Below are 26331 nucleotides of genomic sequence, written 5' to 3'. Positions count from 1 at the left end.
CAACAGATAAATCTATTCAATATCAAACAACTATATGTTAATGGGCTATGAACCGCAAAGAAGAATTTGGAAAACCAGAAATTATTAGGGTTAGGGAGCGATGTGGGTAAAAAATAGGAATAGATTGATGTCGGAAATCACAGGGAGTGTTAACTAAGTCCTAATCTCAAAGCAGGAAATAGGTTGGGTAGGATGAAAGTGGAGAGAGAGCAAAAATGAAGAAAGGGAAATGGAAAAGAAGAGAAACCAGAAAAAATAGAAAAATAAAAATTAATAATATTATGCAGGAATTCAACAAGAATCTATTTAAAGAAGACTGTGAATATAATGAGAGAAGGGGACGGATATAAAGGAGATGTGAAAACTTAAAAATAAAATGCTTAAAATATTATATAGGTATAAAGAAGTATTACTGCTATTAAGGAATTTATGTCTCAGAGGTATTGAATTGAGTAATAAATTTGTGGATTAAGTGTGTACACAATGGAGGATAGGGCCTAATATTCAACTCCAGGTTTATCTGAGGATGTGCAGGACAAGAGGTACATTCCATAAAGAAGAACGAAAGAGAGGAAAAGATGAAAAGGATAAGAAAGGAAGAAAAAAAGATCCGAAGTTCAGTAGAGCTAAACAAAAAACAAAAAGATAAGTAAAAAAGAGAAAGACATCAAAAAAGAAGGAAAAATGCACACATGTATCCCTAAAATAAAAATTGTAAGAGGGAAAAAAAAGTTACTGGAAAACATTTTTTTTTCAATCAAGACAAAAATTAATGATTTAAAAAAGTTTAAGAAATGAAAATTTTTTTAATATAAGGTACCAAAAAAAAAAAAAAAAAAGGAAGAAGAAGAAGAAAAAAAAATCTTTGATTTTTTGCAGAGGGGTGGGAAAAAATCCTGGATCTCCCTTTTGTCCATAACCAGCCTCTTGTTGGAGTCTCTTGTCTGCTTTTGGTCCTTTGGCTTGGTTGGTTTCTTAAGTCAGTTTATTCTAACAGTCAGAAAAATGCTCTGCTTTACCCAGGATTTTGTGATCCTCCTCCCAGGCTAGTTCAATGGGAGTCAGATCTGCTTTGAGTATCACAAAAGTGGGAGATGCAGTGATGAGGCTAGGTTCTGGGTAGAGTTGAGGCCTTTCAACAAGCAGTAGCTTTTTCCTGGTGGCTAGTTTGTGAAAGACTCACAAAGCCCAGCCTGGAGCCATTCTCGGGTTTCTGTTTACTGAATTTCAATTGATTGTCGAGGCTTCTGTAGGGAGGGCCAGCCTCTGGCTCTGATTACCCAGTGAAGAATGCCACTACTAGGGCTGGCACCCAAGCTGGGTGACTTTTCCCTGGGTGGAGCTGAGTCTGGCAGGTCACAATGCCGTTAAGTTCTTGTGACCTGCTAAATGATTCATTTTATTCCAAGGCTTGAGTTGGAGCTCTTTGTCAGTATCCAAGATGGAGATCTCCAGTAGGGGGGGAGGGGTGGCATTCCCTCCTCTTCTCCCTGAGAAGGAGTGAGGACATCAGGCTTCTACTCACGCTGAGTCTTGGTTCCTGGGTCGTCTCTGGTCTGTGACCTGCAGGATGAAGATATCTGCTCCTTGTCGGTTCTTGCTGGTTTTGAGTAGAATCCGCTCACCTGCTGCATCTGGCTCCTTTGTCCCGGACTTTGTATGGCTCAGGTATGGCGCCTGCAGTTGCAGCTGCCACTGCGGCAGCTGCTCACAAGAGCTCAGATCTGTCTCCTTGCCTGGATTTTCCCTCTCTAGCCTGACTCTCTGTCCTGTGATGGCACACTTGGTGTGATTCTCTGGCTTAGGACTGTTCACTGGAACTCTAAAAGTGCTTTCTATGTGAGAGCTCGTTTAGACTCCAGCTTCTCCACCATCTTCCCAGGTCTGACTTTCTTATATTCAAGTACAGTGATCTTCTCCTTCATCCACATTGCTGCATATTTACCCAGATCCTGAGTACAAATTTAAAGCTTGGAAGATTAAACATCACGAATTGCAAGCCAGTGAGTTAATTTTTTATTTTACTTTTCTCAGTATGGGCTTGAAGTCAGTTTGTGGCAACTCTGCCTCAACTTGGATCACCCTAGGCTGGGGTGCAGCGACTAGACCTACAGCTGCTTCTGGGATCCTAGACCCTCAGGTCTTGCAGGGAAAGCAATGCACAGAAAAATGTGGCGTTTTTATGTTTCCTTCCTTTGCAAGGTGACCCTCATGGGTCTGAATGACACTGTTGCAAAGGGTACTTTACCTTGCATTGCTGAAGGCTGCCAGACTATCTGGGAACCCATAGGCCCACTTGGCAACATAGGCCCTGATTTCGAATCCCCCTCCTAACACCAACCAATGGCAGGATATACTAAGAAAATTGTTCCCAACCATAGGAAGAACAATGGAATGTTATCAATGTCAATGTTCAATGAGTTGATCATGAATGATGCTACTATAAATTTAGGCAGCATCATTTCAGGAGGCTAATTGATTTTTATTTAGTATTTATGAAGCATAAAAAGAATATTATTACTTACAGGAATGCAATAATTTCAGGACACTGTTTCATTTCATTAATAGTATAAGGATGAAAACAATAACATTAATGACATGGACGCATTATTAATACCCAGGAATTGGTAGGAATGTATTCTATATAACTGAGTAATATATAGACATCTTTAACACTCTATATAAATACATAGAAATATATATAAATACATATAAATACTTCCATCTGCAGGTCAATCTGTTCTTATTTTGCTAACACCTGGGGCTTGATCTCAGGTCCTGGTTATAGCCTTTCAGCTCAATTTGCCCCAGGATGGCGTACTGACACTCACCCATTCATGAATTGGGCCTAATTGGCTTGTGGCTGTGAGATCAGTTGCCAGCATTCCCTAAAAATGAATTGTGGAGTAAGAAGTTGATGGCGACGCATGTTTTCCTTTTCTGTGAAAGTCCTGAGTGTCGGGTATGAAGTGGAATACATATGCAGACCTATATCTTATGTAATCAATGTTTTATGTGCCATAATAATCAAAATAAATGGTCAATACATGAATAAAACAAATAAAATAATTGCACTGAATGCAATATGGAGTCAACATATGTATGTAAATATGAATCATATATGTAAATTGTACATGAATAGGATGTTTTCTAGTGGTGGGGATCTATTTCAGGCCTAAAGAACCGACTTGTATTTCTTGACTTCAAGGAGGCCAGCTTCCCCTTCCCACACAGTGCAAGAGAGTTACCAAGACCATAGGTTCCAATCCCAGTCCTGGCAGAAAAATGTCACCTTTATATTATGTAATAGTATAGTAATTCTTAGGTATTTCATTATGCCTCCATTTTATGAATGTGATTGTTTAAATGCTTCATAAAGCATTAACTAACATCGATCAGTGTGCTATAAAATAATTCTATATAAATTTATCCTAGAATCATTCAAGGACTGCTCTTTCAATCATGACATACATCATATTCTATTGGTAATCATATGGACAAGAATAAGTTTCTTAGGATCTCCTTCCATTTTGAGGTGGCTGGACCAGGATTCCAACTGTGGGCTATAGCTCCTGCCACTTAAACAGGAGGATAGGGAACTTATCAGTCTGTCCAAGAACATCAGTAAGATCAATGATTAGGCAGGCACCAGTGGCCCTCAACAGTCTTCCTTGATACTTACAAGGCTGTGATGGGTGGATCATGGTCGAAGTCACACTAGGCAGGAAAGTCCAACTTCAGTGCCAATAAAGCCAGAATCCCTGTGGCTCTAGTGTGGATGGCCAGCCTTGAGCAAAAGCAGCTCACAGACTGTGCCCATATCCTCAGTTCATGGTCTGGGACTGGGAACAAACAGCCATACACAATGATCTGTGCAGCCATGCGGCTAAAGCAGGTCACCCTATTGTCTCCAACTGAATTGGACATTGTTCCCTGGGAAAAGGGCTGGGGGAGCTGCTATCTTCTTGACTCCGCCCATGCTGTTTGCATCACAGGATTCTGGCCACACCCCCATTCTTTCATTGTTCTTTCTGACCAATGAGATACAAGAATGGCGGCCACGCCCACATTCCATGCTGCCTGGTAGCACCAGGATTCCCTCTGTTAGTTTACAACACTACCAGCAGTTGAGGAAGGTATAGATGGTTGAGTGGTGAGAAGAGCCTCAAGGCGACTGGAATAGAGAAGGAAATTGAGATGCCTGCCTAGTCCCCAGCCCCCCGCCCCCCGCCTTCCCAAGGTTCAGAATTTCAAACCAGGCAATGGCACCCTGCCAGGCTGTGTAAAGCCCCAACTTGGTCAAAGGCCTTGGTTCTCTGAGGACATGTGTCTGCAATGCCACTGCCATTCCCATTCGCCCCACCTGGAGCAGCCTCAAGCAACTTCCCCCAGGAGCACATGTGAGTGGCTGCCCCAAAACCACCCCTACACTGGGTCAGACACCCCTCTGAGGGCACCAAGACCCGCTATTTGTTTCCTCTCCCTGGCTCTGAGGAGCCACCTTTCTGTTTTGGGCATTTCTAAAACAGAGCCTCTATATGCTCTGGCTGGGCTGGATTGATGTCCTCCTATCTGTGACAGGTATGCTCCACCGGGCCTGGTCATCTGTAGTTGGGGTGGTAGACATGTAGCAACATGCACAGTCATCAATTTAGATGGATTATCTCAAACATTTACTCCACAGCAGCCGAGTTTTTTTTTTAATTGTGAAAATACTGTCCAGAGGGGTTCAAATTACATGGGCAAGTTATGAGGACATATCTTATCAAGCATTGTAGCCTCCTCCTTTGTTTCCCCTTCCCATCCCATCCTTCCCCCACCCCCTATCCGATCCTCCCCCTCCCCCTACCAGAGTTGTCAAGTTCATTTTCTACATACCACTTCTATGTCTCATTGTTGCAATAGGTCCAACTTTAATCCCTATTTCAACGATTTGTTTTTTCCCTTCCCCTCCATAAATTATAACAACATCAAATACAGTGAAAGCAGGGATTATACCGTGGGGGAGGGATATAAAAAGCAACAAATAAATAAATCTTATGAATGTACTAGAAAGAATCGTATGAAAGAAAAAAAATTGAATAGATATCTTAGGGTTCTTTTCACTAATATGTATTTATCTGAACTTTTATGCTTGACTCAGATATATACTAGTTATTGCAAATAAGGGAAACCATGGGACCTATCTTTCTGTGGTTCTGGCTTACTTCACTTAATATAATATTTTCCAAGTCTTTCCATGTCCTAACAAATAGAGCAATGTCATTCATTCTGATGGAGCCTTAGAATTCCATTGTGTATATATAACCCAATTTTTTGATCCATTCATCTACCGAAGGGCATCTGGGTTGCTTCCATATCTTAGCTATGGTAAAAAAGGCTGCAATAAACATAGTTGTGCTGGTAGCTTTAGTGTGGTCTTCTTTGTAAATATTTGGGTAAGTGCCCAAAAGTGGGATTGCTGGATCATAGGGGAGCTCTATGTTGAGTGCTTTGAGGAACCTCCATAGAGCTTTCAAAAGAGGTTGAACAAATTTACACTCTCACCAACAATGAAGTAAGGTTCCCTTCTGTCCACATCCCCTCCAGAATCTGTTATCAGAGTTCTTCATTATAGCCATTCTAACTGGGGTGAGGTGGTATCTCGATGTTGTTTTGATTTGCATTTCTTTTATGGCTAGAGAGGTTGAGCATTTCTTCATTTGTCTATTGACCATCCTTCTTTCCTCTTCAGAGAAGTTTCTATTTAAGGCTTTAGCCTTATTTATTGGGCAGTTGTTTCTTTGAGGATTTGTTGTTGGGGGATTTAATTTTTTGAGTTCCAAGTATATTTTAGATATGAGACCCTTGTCTCTAGTATGGTTAGTGAAGATTTTCTCCCAATCCGTGGGCTTTCTATTGATCTTGCTAACTATGTCCTTTGCCATGCAGAAGCTCTGCAACTTTGTGCAATCCCATTTGTCCAACCTTTCTTTGATTTCTTGTGTTTCTGGGTCTCTATTAAAAAAATTCAACCTGTGCCAAGGAGACCTAGGATTTCTCCTATTCCATCCTGCAATGTTTTCAGAGTGTCTGATTTGTCTCCGAGGTTTTTGATCTATTTGGAGTTGATTCTGGTGCAGGGTGATATATTCGGATCTAACTTTAGTTTTCTATAAGTAGTTAACCAAATTTTCCAGCACCCTTTACTGAAGAGGCTGTCTTTCCTCCATTCTATTATTTTAGCTCCCTTATTGAAGGGTAGTTGGCTATATGTCTGTAGGTTCATTTCGGGGTTTTCAATTGTATTCCATTGGTCCTGAGGTCTGTTCTTATGTCAGTACCAAGCTGTTTTGATTACAATTGCTTTGTAGTAGAGTTTGAAATTTGGTATGATATTCCTCAAGCACAGTTTTTTCTGTTGAGGATCGTTTTGCTATTCGGGGTCTTTTATTATCCTCTATGAATTATTAGATTGCCTCTTCTCTTTCTTTGAAGAATGAGGTTGGAATATTGATAGGTATCGCACTGAATTTGTAGAGAGCCTTGGGAAGGATTGCAGTTTTCACGATGTTTATCTTTCCAATCCATGAGCATGGGAGTTTTTGCCACTTTTTAAGATCTCTTTTGATTTCCTTTTTCAGGTTTTTAAAATTTTCATCATAGAGTTCCTTCACTTCTTTGGTTAAGTTAATTCCCAGGTATTTTATTTTTTGTGGGGATATTACGAATGTAGATGCTTTCCTAATTTCAGCCACACTTTTCTCATTGTTGGTATACAGAAAAGCCATTGATTTTGAGGGGTTAATTTTATACCCTGATACTTTGCCAAAGTTTTGAATCAGATTGAGTAATTTGGGAGTGGAGTATATTGGATTCTTTAAATACAAGATCATGACATCTGCAAAGAGGGAGAGTTTCACTTCTTCTTTCCCTATTTGGATCCCTTTATGTTTGCATCTCGTCTTATTCCTGTAGCTAGGCATTCTAATATTAGATTGAAGAGAAGTGGTGAGAGTGGACCTTCTTGTCTCATTCCTGAGTTAAGAGGAAATGGCTTTAGTTTTTCACCATTAAGTATAATGCTGGCTGTAGGTTTGTCATATATAGTCTTTATTGCATTGAGGAAAGTTCCATGGATTCCTAATTTTTCCATAACCATCATCATAAAGGGGCGTTGGATCTTGTCAATTGCTTTTCCTGCATCTATTGAGATAACCAGGTGGTTGTTATCTTTGCTCCTGTTGATGTGATGAATTATATTAATTGATTTGCGTATATTGACCCAGCTTTGCATCCCTGAAATGAATCCTGTTTGATCAAGGTGTAGAATTTTTTGGATGAATTGTTGAATTTGATTGGCCAACATTTTGTTGAGAAGTTTTGTATCAATGTTCATCAAATAAATGGGTCTATAGTTATCTTTCTGTGATGTGTCCCTGCCTGGTTTGGGCATGAGGGTTATTATGGCTTCATAGAATGAGTTCAGTAGTGAACTTTCTCTTTCAATTTCATTGAAGATTTGGAGGAGTATTGGTATGAGCTGTGTTTTCAAGGGCTTATAGAATTATGCTGTAAAGCCACCTGGTCCTGGGCTTTTCTTAGATGGAAGGTGTGTTATTGATGTTTCTATTTCAATGCTTGATATGGGCCTGTTAGGATGGTATAACTCATCTTGGTTTAGTTTTGGCATGTCAATATTGCTAGGAAAAGGTCCATTTCTGCCAAGTTCTCAAACTTATTAGCATAAAGTTTTGAGAAGTATTCCCTTATAATATTCAGAATCTTGGTTGTTTCTGTGGTAATGTTTCCATTCTCATCTCTGAGTTTATTTATTTGGGTGTGTTCTCTTCTTTTTCTTATAAGATTTTCTAAGAGTCTTTCAATTTTGTTAATTTTTTGGAAGTAACAAATCTTTGTTGATTCTTTCTATGATTTTTTTTGGATTCTAATTCATTTAATTATGATTTAATTTTAATTATTTCTTACCATCTACTGGATTGGGGATCATCTTGCTGCTCTTTTTCAAGGAGACTCAGATGTCATATTAAATGGTTGGTTTCAGATCTCTCCAATTCGTTGATGTATGAACTCACAGCTATAAAGTTGCCTGTGAGTACTGCCTTTGCTGTGTCCCAAAGGAGCTGGTAATTTGTGTTTTCATCAACATTTGAATTTCTTTTCTAATCTCTTCAATGACCCACTCGTGATTCAGCAGTGTGTTGTTCCAGTGTGTTACAGGATTTTCTCTGGTGGCTTTTCCTTTTGAGTTTTAATTTTTTTCCCTTGTGGCCTGAGAGAATGCAAGGTATTACTTCAATGTTTCTGAAAAGTGATAAAATTATGAGAGGAAGAAAAAAATTAATAGAAAAAAATTAAAGTAAAAAATTAAAAATTAAAAAAAAAACTTTTAGAAAAAAATTGTAAAAGGTACAAAAAAAGAGTTCTTTGATTTTTTTGTGGGGGATGGGAAGATCCTGTATCTCCCTTGTGTTCTTAACCTGTCTCTTGTTGGAGACTCTGGTCTACTTGTGTTTGATTTTCCTGTGGTTTAATGATTTCTTAAGTCAGTTTGAGCAAGCAGAAAAATCACAGCAGACGATTCTTGAACCACTGGTGAAGGTCTGGGTCGGTTCGTAACAATCAGACCTCATTCTCCTCACAGGACAGTTGTGAGGAAACAAGGGATTTATACAGAGGGATCTCTGGAGCATGGCTAGGAACAGAGGGAGTAGTCTTCAGATAAGGTTCTCGGCAATTCTGTGAGGAAATGACAGGAAGATAGCCAGAAAGGGCTCAGGCAGGGCCTGTTATTAATTGTGCAACAGATGTGGGATTATGAAACAAAACATGGCTCTCTCTCATCATTACCCTATCCCCATGAGGAAGAGGATCCTTCACTGTGTTGAGTTTTGCAGCTGGAGATACCAAGGCAGAGAGAAGCCAGGTGACCTACTTATGACTTCAACTTCAGAGGAAGCTCTGCCTGACTTTGCTAAAATGCTCCCTAGGACAATGGGTGCTATTCAGTCCGCTTCTTGTGGTAGGAAGTCCACTTCTTGTCAGTCGTGGGGCTAGAACTCTAGGCATGGGCGATGTTCCCAAAAGCCTCAGCAAAAGGCTAGTGTTCTACCACTTGTGCCCACAACACTACTTTTGATTTTCTGGTGGTTCTTTGGAGATAAGAGTCTCACAGACGTTCCTGCCTGGGCTGGTTATGAACCATGATCCTCATATCTCAGCGTCCTGTGTAGTTAGGATTAGAATTCTGAGCCACTGGCACCAGACTTAATTGTAATTCTGACTTTTTTTCTCTCTCTCTTTCACAAGAACTGGTCAAATGGGTGCTGGAGGAGGGGGCCCAGCATCCCCATGTGGCTGGAACCCAAGGTTGGCCCTCTCATTCTGGAGGTTGGCTGTGGGTCAGGAGCTGTCTCCTCAGCTTGTTGAAACAGCTCCATGAGATAAGCCCTTCTGTTACCTGGATAGACGGTAACAGTTATTCATTGTCCATCCAGCCTTACTAGACTTATTGTATTGCATTGCTTTCTACAACATTTTCTAGCACCTGGCCAAAATTATGATATGTATTTACAGAATGAAAATGTAATGCCATCTTAAGAAAGTTATTTAGGGCTCCGGGAATGTGGCTTCATGGTACGGTGTTTGCCTAGCATCCATGAAACCCTGGGTTCAATTCCTTAGTAACACATACACACACACAAAACCACTGGAAGTGGTGCTGTGCCTCAAATGATAGAGAGCTAGCATTGAGCAAGAGAAAAAAAGCTCAGGAAAATTCCCTACCCCTGAGTTTATGCCCCTCTACTGGCAAAAAGAACAAAAACAAATCAAATCAAAAGAACACAAAAACATTCAGTTAGTAAATGCAAAATAAATAACCCACACTTGGAATATATAATTGCTCCTTCCATACTGACCCCTGACAACAGTTCCTAATTCATGTCCTTTACTTATATGAGGATACTGTGTTGAAAAAATCTTGTTCATTAAGTCACAGCAATTAATGCCAGGGATGTGCTTAGATGTCAGGTAACGTTTAATTCTGGAAATTCAACCATTCCAGGATTTGTGTCGTCACTGTTAATCACAAAGGGAATGGTAGGCTATGTGTGACTTTGAAATCTTTTTGGACAGTTATGGCACCAAAAATGCAGAGGTTAATTAATAGTTGTGAAAGAAAATAAGGAATAACTCCAGATAGAAGGAATAAATGATAGTAATTAAGGTATACCAGAAACTGTTCTTGAGAACCATTTTTGGTTATTGTAGAACTAATTGTTAGCTAGGCTGTTCCTCATTGCCTTTAGCATTCTAAATCTCTTAGGCTAGCTCTTAATCTCTGTGTGATAAATGTATCTCCTTCTAAGCTATTCTTTCATACCTTATCTCCTTTGCTTTCTAAAAATCTTATTCTGTCTATATTTCTCTATGAACATTTCCTGATACTAAATACACCTATACAGATGGCACAGGATGCTAATGTAAGGGTCCCATAGCTCATCAGTCATTAATGTAACAAAATGGAAAGGAGGACATATTTATTGCTACTTCAATTTTTCTGAATTGCTGCAATATCATTTGGTTAAAATTTCCATTCTTTTTCTACACAGTGTCATTCAGTGCACATAAATGCAACTATGAGCCAGGTGCTGGTGGTTTACTCCTGTCATCCTAGCTACTCAGGAGGTTGAGACCAGAGGATTGTGGTTCAAAGCCAGCCTGGTCAGGAAAGTCCACGAGACCCTAACCTTCACTTAACCACAAGAAACCCGGAGGTCATGTTCTAGCTTAGCACCCAGGATCAGAGTTCAAGCCCCACAACCAACAAAAAGGTGAAATATGACTTTAAGTTTCCCCAAAAGGAATGACAAGTTCAATAATCTTCCCAAACAAAAAAATTCCAAAATGATTCAGTGCACCTACTTTTGCTGAGTTATGTTATGGATTCTTTTCTGGACATATGCTCTAAAAACAAATCATTTAACTAGGGATACAGGTGGACCCATTTCAACAATGAGATTTACAAGTCATTATGTCGAAAAACGAACTTTACAACATTGGTGGGGGGGAGGATCGGGTTTGGGGAGGGGGGAATATGGGAAGGGATGGGAAGAGGAAACAAAGAGGAGGCAACAATGATTGATAAGAAATGTACTCGTTATCTTGCCCATGTAATTGTAACTCCTCTATACGTTATGCTCACAATAATAAAGAAAGAAAAAAACTTGTAAAATATTAGCTTTACAATAAACTTCATCTAATATTTCTCGTTTGAAAAGAGAAGTCTATACAGTTGATGTCACTTGGCTTTCTTACTATCTTAGTTTAAAGCCAAACCAGGCAGGAGAGGCTGTCAAACTCTTATTTGTAATTACACAGCAAAAAAGCCAGAAGTGGAGTTTTGGTTCAAGCAGTAGAGTACTAGCTTTGGGGGTAGGTGAGCAGGAAAGAAAACTGTTCAGGGACAGGGTTCAGCCTCTGGCTTCAAGCCTCAGAACCAACACAAGCTAAACACAAAAGCAAACAAAAAAACAGATATTTCATTGGACCCTCCTTAAAGGAGTATTGGTCTGAGAAATGGCTCCTTTTGCTGATCATACTCACTGGATGCTTTTTTGGAATCCTTATTGCTCTGGAGAACTCAGGACCAAACTAAAGTAATTGATAACTGACTTCTGCAACAAAAGAATCATCTCGGGGTGAAATATCCATCCAAAAAACACTATAAAACATCCATGTCTTTGTTTCATTGCAGTAGAATTTTTTTTGGGGGGGGTCCAGTCTTGGGCCTGAACTCTGGGCCTGGGCGCTTTACCTCAGCTCTTCAACTCAAGGCTAGCACTCTACTACTTGAGCCACAGCACCACTTCTGGCTTATTTTTGCTTATGTGGTGCTGAGGAAGTTTACCCAGGGCCTCAGGCATGCAAGGCAAGTGCACTAACACAGAGCCAACTTCCCAGCCCCTGAAGAAGAACATATTTAAAACAATGTTATTTCTTTTTGTTCTATGCTGGCCATCAAATGGCACATTATATCTTTTTGTAATACTCTCAACTAGAAGTTTACAGAAAAATTATATATAAGTAAAAACACACTAGAAAAATTCAGGGACAAAGTTTCCTTCAAGCTTTCAGATTCTCTTCATTTACAGTATAAAGGAAAGCACAAGTTAACTTGAACTTTGTCAATACTCTATGTTCCATTCCTCTACTGGGATCAGTTTCCATATCCAGTAACAGTTACTTCCAGGAACAATCTATGGTGCTGCTTGAGGTATAATGAATGATTTCTGGCTTCACCGAAATAATACAAGAACACATTTGGACCTGATGTAACACGTATTTCAGAGACAACTTAGTAAAGAGAAAATATGAAATTTATATTTCTTATAAATACATTATTCATGAGTATATTGAATTCAAAATTTGTAAATTCTCTGTAAATTAAGGCGAATTTTAAAGAAGAAGAAGGTTCCTAGATCATTTTTTTTGTGAGTATATGTGCTGCACATTATTTCCCAAGTGTACATGAATTTGTTAACTCGTGTTAACTATAGCAATAATAAGAGAAAGAGAAATTCTGTGTTTAAGTATAAAGGTTCAATACACTATAGAAGACTCTACAAATAAGACCACATTGAAACAATAAAGCCAAGTCCAATATGTAGATTTATGAGAGTGATATAGAGAAAGCATTACTCCTACGTGGAACCCGAAGTATGAGGCCACTCCCTTCCTAATCACGCTTGCTAATGACACAACTTTGTAGAAATTAGAATGGAAGAATAATTCTGTTTCCAATGCAAGTCAGATATGGATTTAATAAGGAAAAAATTCCATCTTGAGAGAGCAGGGATTATACTAGCCATCAACTGGTGGATAAGATCACATTTTTTTCTTTCCTTTACTTATATATTTTTTGTTGGTGGTGGTCTTGGCACTTGAATTCTGGGCCTGGGCACTGTCCCTCTGCTATTCCGCTCAAGGCTAATGCTCTACCACTTTATCCACAGTGCGGCTTCCAGTTTTCTTGCAGTAAATTGGAGAAAAGATTCTCCTGGACTTTCCTACCTGGGCTGGCTTTGAACCCCAATCCTCAGATCTCACCACCACCCAGCTTAAGATCACATTTCTAACCGTGTACATTCAACATATGTAATGTGTATGTTCATCTATCTTTATATGAATTCTTGAGTTAAAAATCTGGGTTACAGCTTAGACTTTACACTCACAAAAATGTTTGTAGTTTAAAAGTTGTTTCTACTGGATAAATGAAACCTAAGTATGTAAAGGAGTCTGGGAAGTTCAGATTGCATCCAGCCTGGGCGGAACAGTGTTTGAGACACTATCTGTAATTAACCAGCCAAAAGCTAGATTGGAAGAATGGCTCAGGTGATGGAATAACAGTCATGAGCAAGAATGATGAATAAGAGCTTGAGGCTTTTGCATACATACATATAAACATACACATACACACAGAGGCACTTATATGTGCACACACATATACACAAATGAAGCAACTCTCAGAATATGTAGAAAAGTTAGAAAATAATAGAAAGTATGTCCTGAGTGAGACTAGAATCAAGTGGTAATTTTTAAAATTAGAAATTAATTTTTAAAATTAAAATACTAAAGTGAACTTTCTTCAAAAAAGTTTGAGAATATTACATAAGTAGGGACCAGAGATAGTAAGAGAGTCAAGTAATCAATATTAAAGGGATAGGATCCATGGAGGAATGAATCAGAGACCCGGCAGGTGCATTTGAAAATGTTCATACCCTGTGTCAAATGTTAGAACATCTTTGAAAATAGTGCATGAACAGTCTGAGAAGTCTAGTGGATAATATCACTGGAAAAGTTCAGAATTGATAGTCTGTATCTAGATTAAATAAACCAAGAAGGGGCTGGGAAGGTGGCTCAGTGGTAGAGTGCTTGCCTTGCATGCATGAAGCCCTGGGTTTGATTGCTCAGCACCACATAAGCAAAAAGAAAAAAGCCAGAAGTGGCTCTGTGGCTCAAGTAGTAGAGCACTTGCCTTGAGCTGAAGAGCTGAGGGACAGCATTCAGGCCCAAATTTCAGGCCCCATTACTGGACCCCAAAATAAATAAACAAACAAACAAACAGATAAAGAAATAAACCAAGAAACTATGGTGGGGCAATGTGATATAAGCCTTGAATTCTAGCACCCAAACTGACAGGAGATTAGAGACTGGAATTACTACTGAGAACTTCGCTGGACCAGGTAGTATAATTTTGTCTTAATGAAACAAACAAAACAAGAAAGGAATACACAGTTGGAAATTTGGGCTAATTTTTTCATTATGTTTTGAGAAGCCAAGTTTTCTATTGAAATACAACTAATCCTCAGTTTTGTTTTATTTTATTTTTTATTTTTTTACTCTTTTTTTTTTTTTTTTTTTTTTTGGTTCCGGTTGTGGGGCCTGAACTCTGGGCCTGGGCACTGTCCCTCATCTCTTGAGCTCAAGGCTAGCACTCTACCACTTGAGCCACAGCGCCACTTCCAGCTTTTTTTCCTTTTTCCTTATGTTGTGCTGAGGAATTGAACCCAGGGCTTCATGCATTCGAGGCAAGTGCTCTACCACTAAGCCACCTTCCCAGCCCCTCCTCAGTTGTGTTTTAAATGCGCTCTTCATTACAGAACATTCCTAGATGCAAAGGGGTTCATGATTCCCATCCAAAATTTGAAAAAGGAAGTAATCATCATTCTGTTAGATTCCAAGGAAAGGATGAAGGATTACAAAAGCTTAAGCCTGGAGGAATAGCAAAGATTACCTAATGTAGGTCTTTATAGATCTTGCTAAATTGGAGTTTAGACTTCAAAAAATACTTTGGTTTCATTTGTAATTTCATATTCTATAGGATACTACAAAATTCTTTTTAGGTAGAGGGTTTAATTGACAAATTTACAGATGTTTCTTGCATTCTATTTACCTAGCATATTGTTTCAAGCGAGTTATAATTAGAACTCAGTTAATAGATAATTCTAACTTCATGTAGAAAATGATAATGTGAATAATTTAGACAGAGTTGCCAAGAAATTGATGATATTAATTTATAAATTTAGAAAAAGCAATTTTTGAGGCTTTAATATAACATGGTATGAAGAGAATAATTGTGTGACATCTTCTTTCTTCTACCTGTATGTAACCCAGGAAGCAATTTCCTTAATTACGTGCCTCTGTATACAGTGAGAAAAATGCTAGGATTTGGGTTTGTTTTTATTTTTGTTTTTGTTTTATTGCTTTGTCATAGGGCTTGAACTCTGGACCTGGACACTGTGTCTGAGCCTGTTAAGCTCAAGGCTTGTGCCCTACCACTTCAACCTCAGTACCACTTGTGTCTGGCTTTTGCTGAGAAGTTTATTGGAGATAAGAATCTAGGGAACCTTCCTGCCTGGGTGGGCTTTGAACTGTAATCTTCCAATCTTTAGCATCCTGAATATCTATGATAGTAAAAAAGTATAAATATAAATAATATTTGCAAGAATACCAGTGGAGGAAAAATGATGCAACCCAGTATGTTGTGGTGTTCTTTCCGGAACATGGAGGGCACCACATTAGCAAGGTGTAATATTTTTCCCAATACAGATAATCTATTTGTGATGTGAATTAAGGGAATTTTGAGGTGCACCCTACAAGTTGGAAACTGTTGGTCTAGGATGACTTTATGGCATAAATTTTGGGATTGATGTTCATAGAAATAATAGCTTAATCTGATAAAAAAAATTGCTTACTCTTGAAGAATTAATTATAACCGGTGCTTTATAGTTTTATCCTATACCAGAATGTGGCTATTTTTCTGTTCACTTCTCAATCTGTAACACCCCATTGGAAAATGCATCTATTGCAGAATTACATAACATGGAAACAGGAACTATTTTGAATCTCTCAGGTATGGAATGTTGAGAATTTGAAAGTGAGTAGTTATTAGTCATAGGAATTTTGAAGAACACACATATTCTGTCCTCTTAACAACTTATTTACTTTTAAAAGTTATGGGTTTCCATAGAATTAAATGTTTTCCGGTTTTAGTATGAGAAAGTACTAATTTATTCTTTTTTGAAAATATTGGCAAGTATATTGTGAAAAAATTTTCTAGTTGGATAACATTCAAGTTGATGGCCTCTGATAAAGAAGGGGTAATTAATTCAAATTATATGCCAAATAACACTGAATTTTTAAAAAGTTACTACATAAAGAATAATATTTACTATACCAATACAGTGAAATTTTATTTCATGCAGCTTATTTTTTAAATTTAATTTTAATGTGAAAGTGATGTGGGTTAGCAATTGTAAGGCAGTGAATACATAACTTTTCAAACTTGTTATGCCCTCTCTCATTTTTTCTCACGTTTTTCCTTCACACCCAAACCCCTCACAGGTTGTAATGTACATTTCCAACATATTGTCTTCTGAGTATTGCTATTGCATTGGTTTGCTTTTTGTCCTTTATCTCGCCATTTTGTTGTTTCTCTTCCCTTCCCTAATTAAGGTAAATGTATACACAATACACAGGGTACCAAAATCAAACACAGTAGGAGTTATACCATAGGGGAAAAACCCAAGGAAAATAGAAATCACATAGTACATTAAAAACAACAACTGCAAATAAATATCTCTTTACATATCTTGGAGTTCATTTTGCTCCGCATCAGCTTATACCTTCATATATATGAGTAACAAAGCCACTGGAAAATAATAGTTTCATGGATACTATATCATGAAAACAACATGTTAACTGTTTTTGATGATAAACGTGGAATTAGGATTGGTAAATTTGAGATTCTGATAAAGGAATTTCAAAAGTGTTTTAAAATTATGACAGGTAAATTTTAATTGTTCTAACTTTTAACTTAGCCTATTCAGAAAATTTAAAATTTCCTGGGAAAATAGGCTTTCATGCAAAGAAATCCATGGAGACTTAGCTGATAGGGAGCAATGTGGGTAAGGTGGCTCATTTTCACAGTAAACAAACAAACCTCTCAAACCTTGCTGTAAATCCTGTATAGGTTCCCATGAGAATTGTCCTTACCCAGGAAATATACTCTTACTGTGTGAAACAAGGTTGTAGTGGAATTTAAATTCAAAGTTTTTTTTAAAATAAGACATCAAAATTTGTGAATTGACCTTTAATTACTAAACAGTAATTCTCTTAAAAAGCTTATTTGGGTCAAAATATTTAGGGAGAAAGTGTCCTGCACAATGAAAGAACGTATTGAGTTTACACTTCTCTGTTTTAATACTTTCCACAATGTCTTTGCACGTGAAGCACTGAAACACAGAAAAAAATCTGATTGGATACTTTAATGATTTCACATTTCTAAGTAGCTCAAAAATATAATATCCTTATTAACATGAGATAGTGAAAACTTCTCCTATTTCATAAGCCCAAAAGATCGGGGATCAGAAAAGATTAGAGCAAATAGAAAAGGTAAGAAAACACGATATTAGAAGACCTAGCTAAGCGTTTTGGTTTCAGCAATGGAGGGGGCCAAAACTATTCTATATAGTGATATAGATTGTGTTAATCTTTTTGCTACCTAAAGTAATTTTACAGAGCTTATTTGGTTCAGTATAATGCAGAATAAATTGAATGAAGACATGAAAATAAATTCCACCTCCAAATAAAAGAGTTTTCAAAGAGAAACCATGAAGATGTAGCAGTGGGGGAAGCCTTATGGTGCTTCAGCTTCTCTAGAATTGAAGCCAAGAACCTGTGATTAATTGGAAATCAGGCAAGAGCTAAGAAGAGGACATAGAAGTAGGACATAGAAGTATTGTCCTTTGTAACAGACAATATCATCCAAGGAATTGGTGATTTAACTCTATTCTTCTCATACATCTTGTTGAGCAAATACAAGACCAAGAGGAAAATAACCTATTGAAATAATTTTGCAAAGAATAACTTCACTGTTCCTGATATGGTATCTAAGGAGATTCTTACGAGAGAAGATAAAAGTTTTAAGAGAGAAGATAAAAGTGGAGTATTCTTAGGATTCCTCTAAGCATCTTGTTAGCAAAATATCTTTGAGGTTAGAAGTGATTGAACCAAAAAGTGGTGGAATACTTATTTTTGCGGGCACTTTAGACACAAGAAGATTTCAAGGTAAAAAAAAAGAAAAATTATAGCTAAATATTTGTGATTATAGGTTCTTGGACTGGATTTTTGGAGACAAAGTTTTGCATTAGCGTTGGTCCGCATTAACATAGTTGTTGGATTTTCGTGGCAACCAAATGAAAAGGGGAAGTTTAATGGACTCGCTTGAACAAGTAAACAGCATGATAGAAAATAATGGCAAATAATATTTAATTAATTATTTTGAACAATTACTTTGTGAGAACAAAGAAGGAAAGATATAATTCAAAATTACTTGACGTTGTTAAAAGTATGAAAATGGAGTAGTGAGGAGATTGAGAGAAAACAGAGAGGACTGTTTTCTCTCCAGTGGAGAAATAGGTTCTTGATCTTGTTTCTTCCATTCTGTCTTCACAAGCTATCAAGTGTGACTCAGGACTGGAGTATCCAGTTCAGACAAAGAGCACTCGCAGAAGAAAATATTTGCAGAAGATATAGGTGATTTATAACCTTAGACAATCTTTCTAAATCTGGTCAAAATTCTCCCCTACCCCAAACTGCCCTCTTTGAACAGATTGTTTGCTTTTCCAAAGACTGCCCTTCATTAACTGCTTAAAATTTTGAGAGGTCATATTCATACTCTCTAGAGATTGCTGTTTGGTTGTCATTTTTGTGTGTTTTTGTTTGTTGTTTTTTTAACTGAATTTCAAAAGGTTGTACAAGTGTTTACAATTAAATATGTCCATCTGATTGTCTAATGCTCCTGGATCAGAGTCACTCCTTCTATCAATGTCAACCAACTCTTTCTCCAAGATTGAATTCAGATTTAGCACTTCCTTCATTACATATGTACATTGAGTATTCTAGCTGTACTTGCCCCGTGTTCCATTTTTCATTCATTCTATTTCTTTATTATTGTTCCTCTCTGGTTTCAATTTCCTGATAGTCATTCTGTTAAACTGCCTGTTAATACTTTGAAACGTTTATATACATTCCATGGAGTTTCACTCCCACATATACTTGAACTGATGTCAGCTTATATTTCCATAATTCATTCATCTGCAATAACAACTAGCAAGACTGGAGATGTGAAGCATTTAGACATGATTTTATATCTTTAGTCAACAAGAAAATTTAAAAATGGCTTAGAATTTATTTCTAACTACCAGTTTTTATAAATTGCTTTGTAAAATGGTGTATGATTATTTTATTTTACATAGGATAATTTTTTCTACTACCTATAAGTTTTGGAAAAAGAAGAAAACTAAAATTTACTACTTAGAGGAATATGATACAAATAAATGACAGATTTTATTTTTGTCACATTTCTCATTAGTACCCATATTCAAAACTTAAAGTCATATTTCTTACTATGTTAGACAGATAGGGAAAATATAAAACAACACATGATAAGGCAACTATTAGTGACTTTTTAAAATGTACCTTCTTATGTGATAAAATTTACTTTATTAGCTAATATTTGGGTTTGAAATATGGGAGGCTGATCTATTTAACACATTTCTGGAAGGCACCTACTGAACAACACAAATGGTGGGGAGTACTATTTCTACACTTTGATGAATGGTTGAACTTGTTTGCTATTGGTGCTGGGTATGTAAATCAACTCTATTGTAACTAGCTCCCTACACTTGAAATCCTGGTAATGTCACTATCATCTACTTGTCAAGTGCTATTTTGGCAAATGTGATTTTAAATAGTTTATTTGAAAATGAATATACTTTCAGGAGATTAAATATAGGTTATCTTTGGTTTGAGAATGACAACATTTTTTTATACTACAGAACCTCATTTTACTGAAGTACCAGTGTTTTGAAGCACTAAGGATCTTCTCAATTAATGTTTTTCTAAATTATATTTGACCTCTAAATCAAGTATTCCTAGCCTTGTTAGGCCACTTATGGATCTATCATTACAGAATCTATTTTTTGGCTGCACTAAAATCTTTCATTAATCATTAGGAGAGGGGTATTAAAAATAATCTTGTTCATTTGTAATTTTGTTGACTCATATGGGCTGATCATCTGTAAATTGAAAGTTTGAATTATAGTACTTTCTCTCAGATTTTGTGATCTCATCTTTCATTTTAACTTGCCTTGCATTTCACAATTGAATTCTGCTAATTCTTGTAAGGAAGTGGGGTCCTGAAATATTATAGGAAATGAGAAATTGAGATGTCTTCAATTATTTTCTGTTGGCATGTTGCATGGGCCTATGTGAGAAGTCTTGCCCTTGTTATCTGATGATACAGATAACTAGGAACTGGTATCCTCGGATCCGTGGGTCCTTCAGAAAAATAATAGATTTTAGACATCATATCAGCAAAATTTGGGTATAATCTGTAAGAATGCTTCAGAAATATGGAGAAAAACACTTTGGGACCAGCGAGTTAAAACAATAAACAGAGCATCAGAGTAAAATCCGTTATAGATTAGCAGAAAACAATATTGTTATTTTACCATGTGATTTCAGAAGATCACGAACACATAGAACGTATCACAAGTTTATACTGAAGATATTGCATTGATACTTTTTATATTCTAATATATATCCTAAATCTAATTATTTATATTCCATTCTATTTATCAGAATAAGTGTCAATATATTTGTCAAATTATCAATTCTAGTAATATTCATTGTGTGAAATTTAAAATCAGCACATACTTTATATTTATAAATATAAAATATATAAGTATATATAATATAAAAATTGTTTTGCATTGTTGTGTTGTGGTTAGGGAATCAAAGGCAACTCTATTTTAAAGTTTTCTTCCATTATCTCCACCTCAGTGTTTGGTAGAGTTAGACTTAAAGCTTTACCATTTGTAGATTTACAGCCTAGAGGCAAGAGGAAACACTGTGATTAAAACATTACCAATTTAAGGGCTAATTTCGAGGAGAAACATATGGACTTTTCCAGGAGCTATGGAAATATTTGGTGATAGAGAGTCAGTAGTGTAAGTTCCTGCCTGGTTGGATGATAGACAGGCCAGGACAGTAGGTAATCATGCATATGAAAATTTTTTCACCTTCTTGGCTTTAGCTACTTTTGAAATGATAAGTATAATAAACAATTATATTTTGATAAAATACCTTCTATTCTGAACAATTCTGTCTGAACTGTTCATCTCTCTATGATCCCTTGTAACTAAGATTAATTTTGTTCCAGTAAGACAATCTATGGTGTCAGGGTGAGATATTCTGGTTGGTCTGTTCCTACAAGGAAGAAGGGTAAATGTTCAGGTAGACATTTGTCCCAGCAAGACCTAATTTGGGAAATTTTAAGCTGCAGAAGTTTAGAAGTAGCTCTCAAGCAAGGCTTACTTTGAATCAATTAGCTCTACAAAGCTAACTCAGTTGATAAATAAGTACTTGAAAAGCCATCACCTTTGGACTTAGCTTTAAAGGCTTCAAAGTATGATCAAATTTAAAATGAAAACGACAAAATAGTCATTGACAAAAAAATTGTAAATATGAGCAATCGACCAAATGATATAAGCTTTTCCACTATGCACAGAATTTTAGAGAAATAAGATCAATCGCAATTTAAGGAACAATAAGTGTTCCTTGTTACAAATAGGCAACCATGGATATATGCCTGTATAAAGATTGCATCATTAAGTATTTAAATTTAGAGGGTACTTCATGCTTCAGCAGCAGGTCTACCCAAATTACAATAACACAGAGATGAACATGGCACTTGCACAAGGATTATATGAAAATTTGTGAAGTATTCTATATTTGTCATTCTTCTTATGCAAGAAATATAAAAACAGTTATTAAAAAGTTGATTACAAAAATACAAGTGTAACAATACATGTAATTCATAGAATTAAAGGTTAGTTTGACATCAGTATATTAAATCTTCACCTTAGAAAGGCCTTTACATAGCATAACCATTACAAAACTGAAATTAGATAACATTGTCATGTAATCCCAAAGAAATAAAATAATATAAGGACCTAGGATAAAAAGGAATTTTAAACTTCTTCTATATGGAATGCAATCTGAAAGGACACATTTATTAATGAAACTATACATTATATAAAAATGTAGAATTCAAAGTATTATATCTAGGAGCGAATGAAATAGATTATGGATATTGTACAAACATAGATATACTTGTTTCCCAAAAGCACCATTTCAACAGATAAGTTAAAATTATTTCTGATAAAAAAAATCACAAACTCTGCAGAAATCATTATAGATGTATACAAAAAACTCTTGAATGCATTTTGACATCAGAGTCAGGCAATTCACTTGGAAGAATACCATGGAATCCATGAATTTTAAAAGTAAGATATTGCTGTTGCTTTTTATTGTGAAAAAATGTGTAGGGCCACAGAGGATGGACTGGCATTTTTGAAATTTAATAAACTTAACCAAACCATTACGACTTATGAGAACAATTTGTACAGCCTTCCACAACTTCAAAGAGGTAGTGATACATACTTATCCTTTTGGCAATATTAAATGCAGTTTCTTCCAAGCTGTTCTTCAAACCTGGTTTGATATAATGGTTCAACAGAGTATCATTTCGATTTATATTCCCAGCAGCAACATGCAAGGAGGACCAGAGGCCTTTAATTTGGGGATTGGTATCTGCCACTCTGGTATTATTCCACATATAAGCACTGTGCAGGGGTGTCAGCCATTCAGAGTTATTGCATGAATATCTGCCTTGAGCTACCAACTCATGGACAATGTCTAAATGTCCACTCTAGGCTTCCATATGAAGAGGGCTATGCTCATCCTCATCCCTAGTATTCATCTGGGTGGCCTTTTTGGAAAGTAGTCTTCACACCATAGTAAGAAATTTGCTTGGATCCTACTCCATTTTTTTCTTGAAATTGATACCATTCCTCACTTTTTCATCTTGTTCCTTGTCTGAACATGAGGACCCTTGGTGTCTTCATGTGCAGCTTATTCTAGGAATGAGAAAATAGGAAACAATGCCTTCTTTGTAAATGATTTGGGAAATATCATGTTATAGTGTAAGAGAACTCACTATTCAACATATGGGCTTTAAGAGCTTACTAGTAGCTTTCTAATGTTGGTATCCAACATTAGAAAAAATGTATAATGCAGTAGTAAAATAGAAGTCCTTGGTATGACTACCTAAATTCTTGTTTTTTTATGTTTTTTTATTTTTATTTTTTTTAATTTAATTTTATTTTATTTGAGAACATACTGTACAGAGGGGCTACAATTACATGGGCAGGATAATGCATACATTTCTTACCAAGCATTGCAGCCTCCTGCTTTGTTTACCCTTCACCTCCCTTCCCAGCCTCCCCCCTCCCCCCACCCAATTATACCCCCCTCCCCCCCACACCGACATTGTAAATTTGGTTTTGACATGACATTTTGTACTTCTCATTGTTGCAACAGGTCCACCTGAATCCTTAAACGACTTGTTTGTCCCCATCTCCTCCACATGTTATACTGACATCAAATATAGTGAAAGCGGGGGTTACACTGTGGGGGAGGGACATACAAAGCAACAAAGAAATAATCTTATAAAAGACAGTTGTTTTCATCTAAAAATAGGCCTGTCTATTGCATTCAAGTTATTTTGATTATTGAAGATGCTTAATGAGAAGTCAAAATGTATTAATAGTCCTTTACTATCAATTAAATTTCACTTTTTCTTCTTGGAAAATATAATGATCAAAGCAATAGTTCAGAATCAGCAAGCAATAGTTCTGATTCATGCTTCAAGTGCAAGTGAATCACCAGTAAGTAGTCCTCGATTCCATTTTCCACAAAGTTTTGTCACAGATACATTCTGCCTGCCTTTTGTAGCTGCTTTCCTAGCCTGGACCTATTCCTTCATTGTACAGGAAAAATGTGATTCAACTGATTTCAGTCAGATCTGTTAGTAGAATTATCAAGTATTTAGATTCTTTTTTTAAATTAGTTGTGGGGCCTGAGCTCAGCCTGGGCACTCTCCTTTAGCTCTTCAAATCAAGGCAAGCGCTCTACAACTTGAGCCACAGAACCACTTCTGGATTTTTCTGTTTATGTGGTGCTGTTCTGGGAAATGGCAGAGCAGAAAGTGAAATGATGAAACTAAAAATATAAAAGCAAAATAAATTAGGATAATTATGGAGCAACCATATTGTCTATGAGAACCATGAAAGAGAAAGAGGAAAAGAGATACATATGTGAAATGACATAGCTAGCCACAAAATCCATGCATCTAATCAATTTACAGAGCAAACAATTTTTTTTTATTTTTTAAAAGAGATGGAAATAGAATTTATGTATTTACTTGAAATTAGTAAATACATTTTTAGTCGCCTATGTAAAGAGACATAGCTTTGACCAAATTACAGGCAAGAACCTTAATCCTTGGGCTGGGAAGGTGGCTCAGTGGTAGAGTGCTTATCTTACAGCTTACTACAGTGTGGAGAGTACTTTCCAAAAGGGCCACTTATATGAATACTAGGGATGAGGATGAGTATACCCCTCTTCATCATGAAGCCTAGAGTGGACACCTAGACATTGCCCATGAGTTGGTATCTCAAGGCAGATATTCATGCGATAACTGTGAATGGCTGGACACCGCTGCACAGTGCTTATATGTGGAACATATTGCAACAGCACACACACACACACACACACAAGCACACACACACACACACACACACACATGCACATATACACACACAACATCAGGTTTCTTCTTAAGTATTTTTTGTGTATGGTCTTAAGAAGAAATTTACATTACTAACTTGAATTTCTGACAGGACAATATCATCACTGTACATCTTGCTTCTATGCTCTCAGTTTTAAATTACTATCTAAGTATGTTCATTACATATGTACAGGAAAAATTAAGATCCACACGGGTGGTTCAGGTCTTTAATCCTACCTAATCAGAAAGACGAAATCTGATGACTGTGCTTTGAAACCAGACAAAAAAGTTCATTAGATTCTGGTTTGAAAGTAACCAGCAAAAGCTAGAAATGGACCTGTAGTATAAGCAGTAAAATGCTAGCATTGAGAAAACTAAAACAAAAACATAACAAATTCTGGGACAGAGCCAAGCCTTGAGTTCAAGCTCCAGTATTGGCAACAAACTAGTGAATGATGAATAAATGAATGAACTAAAAATAAATTAAGTGGTCACATGTGGAGAGACAGGTAAAATGTAACAACCGTGGTGATTAGATTATGTATTATTTTGTAATAAGTCAAATTATCATTTTTCTAATCACTAATATTTTAATTGAACTTTTATGTACAATAAACCCTGAATTTGGCATTCATGTATATGTGTGTGTACATGTGCGCACATGTGTGTGTGTGTGTGTGTGTGTGTGTGTGTGTGTGTGTGTGTGTGTGTGTGTGCGGTTGCAATGTTGCTTGCCAATGTGGACAGTGAGGCTGAAAAGAGCTATGTTGCAATATTGTTATTTATCAGTGTTCCGTCCTGTCATTTCAGTGGAACCACCCTTCTGTACATTTTATTTGTAAAATAATAACATCATCATAATCAAAGCATTTACACCATTAAGTTAGATAAAAGAGATCACTTTAAGCTCTTAGCATATGCTAGGAAAGAAAATACACATATAATTATGTAGTAAGTCATTGCTGTAATATGACTCTCAGTACAAAATATGTATTTGACCTCTTAAATTGGATATACTTTTAAGATATACTCATAGAGTAATTTTGACCAACTTGACCAAACAGTTATTACTCTCCAGTTATTCCTGTGAAACTCAAGGTGGATAAACTCTTTCCGGATTTCTGTTGAAAATAACTTTCTTTGTAAGTTTGAATCTATTCACACTAAGATAATAAACCCCGTATTTTTAGGTTTGAATATCCCATCATATTTACTGAAAATCAGTATTGTGGATATGTTTGTTAGATGTACATTGCAAAAACAAACAAAAAGCATGTGTCACCTCCAGATTGTGGATGCATTTGAAGTTGTATTATACATACAAAGGTTTCTTCATTAATAGTACTTTTGTGGGAGTAACTATCACAACTTTAACAAATAAGGCTTTTTGAATATCCTTTCCAATCTAAATAACATCACAGAGCGAGTCTTGCAATTTCTGAAAACCCTTTGAATATTTTAGTGTTATTTCAGTTCATTGACTATACAGCTAAAGACATTTCTGAAATAAACATTGTTAAAATCTGAAAATGTAAGTGGGTATATAGGCTTTTTATGCATCATTTTATGAA

At 36.6% G+C, this 26331-nt stretch overlaps 1 long non-coding RNA gene and 1 pseudogene across 1 annotated transcript in view; both read left to right on the top strand.

Annotated features, from left to right (window-relative positions):
• Nucleotides 1-4114: 4114 nt before the first annotated feature.
• LOC138807635 (uncharacterized) overlaps nt 4115-26331 on the top strand; it is a 47733-nt gene continuing 25516 nt past the window's right edge. Inside the window, exon 1 of the long non-coding RNA XR_011366221.1 lies at nt 4115-4400. This is a non-coding gene — a long non-coding RNA (uncharacterized lncRNA). The remainder of the gene's footprint in view (nt 4401-26331) is intronic.
• LOC138807638 (U6 spliceosomal RNA) lies at nt 21766-21865 on the top strand (annotated as a pseudogene).

Source organism: Dipodomys merriami, unplaced genomic scaffold, assembly GCF_024711535.1.
Source record: "Dipodomys merriami isolate MVZ:Mamm:240054 unplaced genomic scaffold, mDipMer1.0.p SCAF_424, whole genome shotgun sequence".
Taxonomy (NCBI): Eukaryota; Metazoa; Chordata; class Mammalia; order Rodentia; family Heteromyidae; genus Dipodomys; species Dipodomys merriami.
The sequence above is the reverse complement of the archived record's forward strand: the minus strand, read 5'-3'. Positions and strand labels throughout refer to the sequence as shown.